Genomic DNA, 7,511 nt, shown 5'->3' with positions numbered 1-7,511 from the left:
TAAGCTGTATCCTTATCCTCACAGATAAGTGTAGCTACCATCCTTCATCAAAGAAGCTTCTCTACACAGATGGAGAAGATCATAAAAAACTACAACTAGATACGATACAGAGGTCATCTGATCCTGGAAGCCCTGTCCCAGTGGATACATCTGTACCAGAGCTCCTGCAGCTAGGGCTGTGGGAACATGGAAGAAGAGGTCTGCTATGAAACTGAATCTCTTAGAAATGGTTGGTTAAAGAAGTCCTGAGCAGTACGGATATCAATAGACATGTCAACACAGGAAATGTATATATATATATATATATATATATATATATATATATGTATGTATGTATATAATGTTTATATGTATATAATTTAAGGAAAAACTAACGAGGACAGAAATGGAATCGTCAGGAAATTAGATGCTAAAACCAGTAAATACGTGGGAAAAGGTAAAATTCTTTTGATAACATTTTTCTCACTGAAGAAGCTCTTTAGGAGAAAATTTTAATACAAAATCAGTAATAATGTGTAGGGGTTGTAATAGAAGTAAAGCATCTGAACATGATATGAAAATACTGGGAGGGAAAAGATGAAGGATACTTCTATGTCCTTATACTTGGGGATGCAAAGGAGCCAATAAATCTTTTAAAAACTATTCATATAAAATATGTTCCTTGATCTCAAGATAACAAAACTCAAAATTGATGACAAAATTAATTTTTTATTTTTATTTTTAAGAAAAGAAAACAAATTATCTTTTCTGATTATATATACCAATTCAAGTTACCTCTCCCTCCCATCCTCCCAGTCCCTTCACTTATTCCCCACTCCACCCCCATCCACTCCACAGAGAGGGTAAGACACATTGCTTTGGGGAAAGTCCAAGGCCCTCCCTACTATATATAGGCTGAGCAAAGTATTCATCCAAAGAGAATTGATTCCCTAAAAGCCAGTACAAGCAGTAGGGATAAATCCTGGTGCCACTGCCAGTGGCCCCCAAATTTGCCCCAGTCATGCAACTGTCACCCACATTTAGAGGAACTAGTTTGGTCCCATGCTTGTTCCTTCCCAGTCTGGCTAGAGTTGGTGAGCTCCTATTAGCTCAGGTAGACTGTTTCAGTGGGTGAACTCATCATGGTCTTGATCTCTTCACTCATATTCTCATTCCTTCCACTCTTCAACTGAAGCTCAGTCCAATGCTCCAATTCGGGTCCCTGTCTCTGTTTCCACCAGCTTCTAGATGGAGGTTCTCTGGTGATATTTAAGATATTCATCAGTCTGACTACAGGACAAGGCCAGTTTGGGCACCCTCTCCTCTATTGCTTAGGGTCTTAGCTGGGGTCATCCTTGTGGATTCCTGGGAATTTCTCTAGAGCCAGGTTTGAGACGATTAATTTTTAAAGGCCCCCAAATACTTGAAAATTTATAAAGCATGCTTCTAAATAACTAAAGCATCAAGAAAAACCACAGATGGAAATTTTAAACATTTGGTATAGTTAAAATTAAAATACAACATTGTAAGCTTTGTGGGGTGCAGCTAACAAAAGTATTAGAGGGAAATTCATAGCATTGTACTTATGTTCAAAAGAAGTTTCAAATCAAATCAAACGTCTAAGCTTATACCTTAATAAACTTGAAAGAAAATAATAAAGTAAGCTGAAATTAAATAGAAAGGTACAATATAAATGTTATAGGAGACCGGAACAGAAAAATGTAGAAGTAAATGAAACTGAGCTCCTGGTTTCAGATATAATTGCATCCAGCTCACAGCCAAATGAATGCATTCTCCGGACATGTTATCAAGTCATGTTCATGCAACATCATCACTAATTACCAAGGGGTACTCTTAGGCAATGTTCTTCCCCATTTACCCTTATTTGTAAGAGAAAATCCATTTTACTTTCTGTTTAAGGGAAAAGCCAGCACAAAAAAGAAGCCTGTTTCCTCTAATCCAACTGAAAAGTAGAACACTCCTCCAACAGGAGCTTTCTGTGGGATACATACTTAGTTTCTGTGCTAAATATGGCTTGCCAGGAAAAGGCTGAGCCCTTTGGAACTGGGTAGGTGATGTCTTTGCCTGGGAAGTCTGAAATGAAGCAGAGGACTGGTTCTGCCTTCCATCTGAAAGCAACATTTTCTCTCAGTCTCCATGCAGGCAACTAAAGTGTCTCACTTTAAAAACTATTTGGATGAATCATTTTTTCACTTAGAAGACCCTGCATCATAGGCCAAAAAAAAAAAAAAAAAAAGGAAACACAGACTCCAGCCCAAACACCTAGATGGTGGTTTTAAGACCATAATGGGTGCTCGTAAGGAGATGGTCAGTTCTCTTAAGTTTCACTGTCTCAGCTGCTAAGTGACTAAGCACCCAAAGCTGTTAGGTCCTCCTTGAGAACAAAAGAGCCTGTCCCAGCACACACTATTTTAAGATCCTCTGTGCATGCTTGTGAAAAGCTTTTCTTTTCAGACACTCCAGCTGGAAATCTCCACTGACCACACAGTGGTTCACTCTGAAAAATGCTGTCAAGAGCAAATTCCTTGAATCTATATTTCTGCCCTCGACAAGACCGAGTTGTTATGATTTTCTCAGTGAGGTGTGGCAGCTGCATCTGTACCAAGGCACAACCTGAGGAAACTCACGCAGCTCAGTGGTTGCACAGTTTATACTTAACCATTGAGCAAGTTAAGCCTTTTGGTCTTGAATTCCAGTGTGGCCCAAGGAATGTTAGCTGTCTCGTTTTCCAAATCTGTGGCGTTCACACAACCCAGTCAAGTCCCTTACACTGGGCTTCGTATAATTTCCCATGTATTTGGAGAACGTTTCGTGGGTGGCAACTTGGTAAACTCATCATTGTTTGGCTTCTTCCAAGCTGTACTTTGTTAAGTTTCATATCAGTGAGTTGTTCCACTTCTTCTGTCTAGGAGAAATCTTTTTCAGACAGCCCTCTGTAATTTTGGCTATTCTTTTTCTTTGCGTAAATACAATTGAATTAGTAATAAACACCACAGGGGGTGCATCCACACTCAACAGTTTCAAACAAAGGAAGGCGATGAGGACCTTGCCTGGACTGGTTCTCCATTCCAGCTACCCCAGATCCATTTGGAGGACTCAGCCTTTAACTCCTTGGTTATGATGTTCTTTTCAACTATCGAACCACTACATCCTTTGCTAAATAAGCTAATAGCTTCCAAGACCTCCAGACATTTATTGAACTGACTGGAAACAATATCTCCCATACTACTAACCAGCAATGACTTCCTATTTCTAAGGGAAGACTGATGGAAATCATGGTGTTTCCTCCAGAAAAGAACCTTTCATGCTAGCAAGAAAAAAACAGATATCCCATCTTCAAAGGTGACCTTCAGTTAAATACAATGAGAACCATGCCCAGCAGTTCTCTCTGTTACTTTTTTGTATCCCAAAGCTATTTCAGAACTTTATACCTCTATCTTGTCTATAACTCTAGTCTGATGGATAAAAATTCAGCTGGTTGAATGAGTGAAATTCATTATTTTGAAAATGTGGTAAAATATTCATAGCATACAACTCTTCTTTTTCTTCTATGAATTTGACTCCTCTAGACACCCCATGTAAGTGAATGATACAATATTTGTCGTTTTTGTCAAGCTTATGCCCTTTAGCATAAAGTAAGTTTTCACTAATTTATACCATGTGCCATGATTCTCATTCTTTTTAAGGATGAATAACATTTTTGTAAACCATACATTTTTGGTTTATGTATTTATCAGTGATAACATGAGTTGTAAGAAAAAAGTTTTTATTATCTTTCTGCTGGTGGACTTGCAAATGAGATTTTCTGCTTTATAGTAAAAATACCTTGAGGCTTTTAAAAATGTGAAGTCCTACAATCAAACTCAGAACTACTCGATAGGAATACACACAGTACGTAGAATCAACCACCTGTATTTTCAGAAACCCAGTGTGGTATGATGGCTTCCAGGGAATTGAACCTGCCTGGGGTAATGAGAAAATAAAGATAAGACAGATACAGGCAAAAACAAACAAGACCAAAAAAGTAGTATCAGATGATCTTGTCTTTCTGCTGAAGAGACCACAGCAGTCTAAAAGCTCAGCATGTTTATTATATGGAGTTGAACATGGAAGATGGGTTATTACATACAGATAGAGACAGGTTTAGCTAATCTCAGTTGGACCAGTCTCTGTCAGAGAGCAGTCTTCGGGCCATAAACATCCAGATGAGAAAGTTAATGGTGGACATTTCTGCACACACTGTCAATATCCAAACATTCACCAGAAGAGAAGATTTTGCCCTTTCCCTCTGAGCCTCACTCTGGGGAAAAGACTGCCATTTTCTGCATAGGTCTGAGGTTCCGGGCTCCTTGTCTTGGGCATGTCCATGTCAATAACACATATTTATTAAGGATTTCACTTACCCAGGGCTTGTTCTGCTCCATACAGCGGTGGCCCAAGTCCATATCAACATGCAACTGTATTATTGTCTTTACCTTTAACAAGGGCACTGTTGGTGAAATGACCTAAGCACTAGTCACCACAGCACCAATATGTGTTGGACCATTTGTCTTAGGGTTTCTACTGCTATGAAGAGACAGCGTGACCATGACAACTCTTGTAGAGAAAACATTTAATTGGAGTGATTCACTTGCAGTTTCAGAGGTTCAGTCCATTATCATCATGACAGGGAACATGGCAGCAGACATGCAGACGTAATACTAGAGAAGTAGCTGAGGGTCCTACATCTTGCAGGCAACAGGATGTGACTGAGACACTGGGTGATATCTTAAGCATAGGAAAAAGCAAATCCCACCCTCACAGTGACATACTTCCTCCAACAAGGCCATACCCACTCCAACACAGCCGTACCTCCTAATAGTGCCACTCCCTATGAGATTATGGAGCCCAATCACATTCAAACTACCGTACCATGGGAAATTGCATCATAAAGAATAAAACCAGGGCATGAAGTAGAGGCATGTGTGAAGAAAGCAGGTGAATGGTTTGTTCTGAAGCATTGCATCTGACATGGCAATAAGGAAATCCTGGTGGCAGCAGATGTTAGAACAGCATGGCTTCACAGCGTTTTGTATGTTTGTTTATGTTACTACAAGTCCAGGTAATGCTAGAAGGTGAGATTGCTTCTTAATTAATGTCTCTGGAGAGATTTTGAGCATACAATAAAAATAGAACTAGAACAGCCAAGTAAAAACAAGGACAAAGGCCTTGTGTAGACAACCTCTCGGCTGAATAATGTCTTCTTCTTCAAAGATAAACATAGACAAGTTTACCATAGATTTTCTCACAGCACAGAGAAAGGGAAGGTCAAAGCAAAAAGTAAGACAGCACTCAGGGACAATTAGAGAAAAGTGACCACCTCAAAAGGATACCAAAAACACGGACTTTATAATCAGAAGCCTCAAAGTATAATAAACAATAAGAATACAAATGTTAATTATAGAACTACTCCATGACAAATTAACTCAACACATATCAGGGGATCAAGAAAGTGAATTCTTCTCAGACCCATGACTCTGAAACAGAAGTTTCTAATTAACAAGCATTTCTCCTTCACCCAGTCATTCAGGGAGCCGTAACCTACTACTACTACTATCCCATCACAGCTCCAACAGCGTGAGAGCCATGGGAGGAGCATTTTTTAAATTGATTTTATTAAACTATACATTTGTCTCTGCTCCCCTCCTTGCCTCTGCCCTCCCCTTCAACCTTCTCCCATGATCCCCATGCTCCCAATTTACTCAGGAGATCTTGTTTTTTACTCCGTCCCATGTTGATTAGATCTATGTATGTATGTAAGAGGAGCATTTTTGCATTTTTTATGAGCGGGTCTGGAGGTGATTTCAATTGGTTCTTTTTTTTTTTTTTTTTTTTTGGTTTTTTGGTTTTTTCGAGACAGGGTTTCTCTGTAGCTTTGGAGCCTGTCCTGGAACTAGCTCTTGTAGACCAGGCTGGTCTCGAACTCACAGAGATCCGCCTGCCTCTGCCTCCCGAGTGCTGGGATTAAAGGCGTGCGCCACCACCGCCCGGCTTTCAATTGGTTCTTTAAATATTCCATTGGCAAACGTTGATTGTATGGAAATATGCAGCATCAAAGAGGACTGAAAAAAAATTATCTCTTTGGTCTAAGAGAAAGGTAAAATAGATTAGAGAACAAGCAGTCAGGGTTCAGAAGAATGAGTTAAAAGTCATAGAAAATTACGAATATAGTAACTCAAAGACAATAAATGACTGAGAGAAAGAAGGATGGAATAGACACAGCAGCCACAAACAGTGAAGATAAAACAGAAGAATGTAACTGGAATGCCTCCATTTACCACAACACTGAAGAAATGGCAAGGGGCCAGGTAGTAATGAAAGAGGTGGGGATCAGGAACTGAGGAAGGATAATATGTGGGTATGGACAGGCAGTATGAGGTTTATGAGAATTTGTGGTTGTGGGATGTATGTATTGTGCTGTGTGCATGTGTGTAAGTGTCTATGCATGCAGTATGTGTTTATATATGTACTATAAGAGTTTGTGAGGGTTTGTAGTGGGGTGTGTGTGTGTGTGTGTGTGTGTGTGTGTGGTGCTGTGTGGTTTGAGTATGGAATGGTATGGTATATCTAGTATAGGGGCAAGTGTATACAGATGTGGGAGCCCTTATCTGCCTGTGGAAGCTGGGGGACTCCTGCTCTATGATGCTTTAACTCTTTACCTTGAAACGAGGTCTCATTGAACCTGAAGCTATACAAGTGGCCAGCAAGTCCAGTGATTTTTGAGGAAGGGTATGTTTATCTGTTGTTTGAAAATGTTTCAAAGTAGAAACAGAGGAAAGTATAGAAAATAAAAAATGCTTAACTAAATTAAAACAAAAGATATAAGTAAGCAACCAAATGCTAAGTCAAAACCAAAGTAAAAAGTAAATGTAATAAAAAGATACCCATGCCTAAGAGGTCATAGAATAATTTTGCAATTTGAAGGAAAAATATGAATAAGGTACTCAAAACCGAATACAAGCAGGTAAATAAACAATATATTTTAAACAAATCAAAAGTATCATTCTAACAAACATTTTTCCTCTACAACATGACATTTCCTCTATAACACAACAGATCTTGTGGTGACATCTTACTTGAAGAAAAATTATACAAGAAGAATCAACTTTTAGGTCTGGAGGAATGGTTAAGAAATTAAGAGCATTTTCTGCTCTTCCAGAGGACCTGGTTCAGTTACTAGACCCCAGATGATGGTTACAACCACATGTAACTCCAGTTCCAGGGTATTTAATGACTCCTTCTGGTGTCTACATGTATGTGTTGTACATATGCACACTTAGGCACACATACGTGGCATAAAATAAAAATTGAATAATTTAAAAAAGAATCAACTAATCACTCACCTGAATTGAAAGAATAAAGTCCTCAGATGTGTAAGAATTCAGAAATATTTGACCCAAGTATTCAAAAAGTATATTTAAAAGTATATACAAAAGTAAATAAAGAGTAGAAATAAAACCTTGCATGTATTA

The sequence above is a fragment of the Arvicola amphibius genome, chromosome 3 (assembly GCF_903992535.2).
Source record: "Arvicola amphibius chromosome 3, mArvAmp1.2, whole genome shotgun sequence".
NCBI lineage: Eukaryota > Metazoa > Chordata > Mammalia > Rodentia > Cricetidae > Arvicola > Arvicola amphibius.
Note: the sequence above shows the minus strand (reverse complement) of the source record.